The sequence below is a fragment of the Procambarus clarkii genome, chromosome 20, assembly GCF_040958095.1.
Source record: "Procambarus clarkii isolate CNS0578487 chromosome 20, FALCON_Pclarkii_2.0, whole genome shotgun sequence".
NCBI classification, from domain to species: domain Eukaryota; kingdom Metazoa; phylum Arthropoda; class Malacostraca; order Decapoda; family Cambaridae; genus Procambarus; species Procambarus clarkii.
The window spans coordinates 44,119,735-44,123,511 of NC_091169.1; positions in this window are offsets into that span (position 1 = coordinate 44,119,735).

Genomic DNA, 3,777 nt, shown 5'->3' on the forward strand with positions numbered 1-3,777 from the left:
ATCGATGATTTCTGTGTTGTTTACTAGGATTTCTCTGGCGATGGTTTGGTTATGGGAAGAGATTATATGTTCCTTAATGGAGCCCTGTTGTTTATGCATCGTTAAACGCCTAGAAAGAGATGTTGTTGTCTTGCCTATATACTGGGTTTTTTGGAGCTTACAGTCCCCAAGTGGGCATTTGAAGGCATAGACGACGTTAGTCTCTTTTAAAGCGTTCTGTTTCGTGTCTGGAGAGTTTCTCATGAGTAGGCTGGCCGTTTTTCTGGTTTTATAGTAAATCGTCAGTTGTATCCTCTGATTTTTGTCTGTAGGGATAACGTTTCTATTAACAATATCTTTCAGGACCCTTTCCTCTGTTTTATGAGCTGTGGAAAAGAAGTTCCTGTAAAATAGTCTAATAGGGGGTATAGGTGTTGTGTTAGTTGTCTCTTCGGAGGTTGCATGGCTTTTCACTTTCCTTCTTATGATGTCTTCGGTGAAACCATTAGAGAAGCCGTTATTGACTAGAACCTGCCTTACCCTACAGAGTTCTTCGTCGACTTGCTTCCATTCTGAGCTGTGGCTGAGAGCACGGTCGACGTATGCGTTAACAACACTCCTCTTGTACCTGTCAGGGCAGTCGCTGTTGGCATTTAGGCACATTCCTATGTTTGTTTCCTTTGTGTAGACTGCAGTGTGGAAACCTCCGCCCTTTTCCATGACTGTTACATCTAGAAAAGGCAGCTTCCCATCCTTTTCCGTCTCGTAAGTGAAACGCAGCACGGAACTCTGCTCAAATGCCTCCTTCAGCTCCTGCAGATGTCTGACATCAGGTACCTGTGTAAAAATGTCGTCAACATACCTGCAGTATATGGCCGGTTTCAAGTTCATGTCGACTAAGACTTTTTGCTCGATGGTACCCATGTAGAAGTTTGCAAACAGGACACCTAGGGGAGAACCCATGGCGACCCCATCTACTTGCTTATACATGTGCCCATCCGGGCTCAAGAAGGGTGCCTCTTTAGTACAAGCTTGGAGTAGTTTCCTCAGAATACTTTCTGGCATGTCAAGAGGAGTACAGGCTGGATCACGATACACTCTGTCGGCTATCATTCCGATTGTCTCGTCCACAGGTACGTTGGTAAACAGCGATTCTACGTCCAACGAGGCTCTTATCCCTGTGGCCCGTGCGCCCCGCAGTAAGTCCACAAATTCCTTTGGAGACTTCAGGCTGAAGGCGCAAGGAACATAAGGAGTCAGCAGACCGTTGAGTCGCTTCGCCAATCTGTACGTGGGTGTGGGTATCTGGCTAATGATTGGCCGAAGTGGGTTTCCAGGCTTGTGCGTCTTGACATTTCCATACGCATATCCAGGTTTATATTCCCCAATGATCTTTGGCAGGTGGAGTCCGGATTTCTTGGCGTTCACAATTTCGATCAGTGGACTCCACCTGCCAAAGATCATTGGGGAATATAAACCTGGATATGCGTATGGAAATGTCAAGACGCACAAGCCTGGAAACCCACTTCGGCCAATCATTAGCCAGATACCCACACCCACGTACAGATTGGCGAAGCGACTCAACGGCCTGCTGACTCCTTATGTTCCTTGCGCCTTCAGCCTGAAGTCTCCAAAGGAATTTGTGGACTTACTGCGGGGCGCACGGGCCACAGGGATAAGAGCCTCGTTGGACGTAGAATCGCTGTTTACCAACGTACCTGTGGACGAGACAATCGGAATGATAGCCGACAGAGTGTATCGTGATCCAGCCTGTACTCCTCTTGACATGCCAGAAAGTATTCTGAGGAAACTACTCCAAGCTTGTACTAAAGAGGCACCCTTCTTGAGCCCGGATGGGCACATGTATAAGCAAGTAGATGGGGTCGCCATGGGTTCTCCCCTAGGTGTCCTGTTTGCAAACTTCTACATGGGTACCATCGAGCAAAAAGTCTTAGTCGACATGAACTTGAAACCGGCCATATACTGCAGGTATGTTGATGACATTTTTACACAGGTACCTGATGTCAGACATCTGCAGGAGCTGAAGGAGGCATTTGAGCAGAGTTCCGTGCTGCGTTTCACTTACGAGACGGAAAAGGATGGGAAGCTGCCTTTTCTAGATGTAACAGTCATGGAAAAGGGCGGAGGTTTCCACACTGCAGTCTACACAAAGGAAACAAACATAGGAATGTGCCTAAATGCCAACAGCGACTGCCCTGACAGGTACAAGAGGAGTGTTGTTAACGCATACGTCGACCGTGCTCTCAGCCACAGCTCAGAATGGAAGCAAGTCGACGAAGAACTCTGTAGGGTAAGGCAGGTCCTAGTCAATAACGGCTTCTCCAATGGTTTCATCGAAGACATCATAAGAAGGAAAGTGAAAAGCCATGCAACCTCCAAAGAGACAACTAACACAACACCTATACCCCCTATTAGACTATTTTACAGGAACTTCTTTTCCACAGCTCATAAAACAGAGGAAAGGGTCCTGAAAGATATTGTTAATAGAAACGTTATCCCTACAGACAAAAATCAGAGGATACAACTGACGATTTACTATAAAACCAGAAAAACGGCCAGCCTACTCATGAGAAACTCTCCAGACACGAAACAGAACGCTTTAAAAGAGACTAACGTCGTCTATGCCTTCAAATGCCCACTTGGGGACTGTAAGCTCCAAAAAACCCAGTATATAGGCAAGACAACAACATCTCTTTCTAGGCGTTTAACGATGCATAAACAACAGGGCTCCATTAAGGAACATATAATCTCTTCCCATAACCAAACCATCGCCAGAGAAATCCTAGTAAACAACACAGAAATCATCGATAGATACAGCGATAGCAGGCGGCTTGACGTTTGCGAGGCACTACACATCAAGAAGTCAACACCAGCAATCAACAGCCAATTATTGCACAACTATATTCTACCCACCTCAAGACTCCGCTCCAATATAGGAGCATCAAGAAATATGGACCAATAGGCTTTCTACAAACACTTCTATTCAATACCCTTTGTTTCTGTTCTGTCTTGTGTTGATACTTTTAATACCCTATTAATATCCTCTAGTGTTCTGTCTTGTGTTAATGCCACATCATCCTTCCCACCTCACTCAAATGTAATGCCACATCACCCTTCCCACCTCACTCAAATGTAGATATAAAATCAGGGAAACGCAAGTTCTAATCAGTTGTGTATTTGTGAAGTCTTTGAAAATGTAATAAGTTTTACGAAACGCGCCCGTGTCGCGTCAGACTAGAAATAAAAATGAATTTTGGAGAAGTGATTTTTGATTTACCTCCAACAGTGAAGCATAATGTACGAAAGATTGAGAAAATTCGTGTTAGAATTATTAATCTTACTTTTTCGGTCATATTTAATAATATATGTCTACAGGAAAGACTGCTACCAAAATATACTAATATATATATATATATATATATATATATATATATATATATATATATATATATATATATATATATATATATATATATGGACCAATAGGTCTTCTTCTTTTTTGTTTACTCTTACGTTATTATTCCCCCCCCCTCCCCACCATATGCCTTAGTGTTCATAGTTCACACAATGTTCATCTGTTCAATGATGTTCAACGACCAACATTCAGGCAGAATGTCTTAACTTGTACATAGGAACTGGATGTTGTAAACATTTGTGTATTATGAATTACATTAACTCCAGCTGTTGGGGAGAGGAAGCATTAGGCTTATCGAGGTCCCCCCCCCCCTCTAGGCCTACTACTAACCTGCCCCAGGATACAATCCACGACTGTTGCCT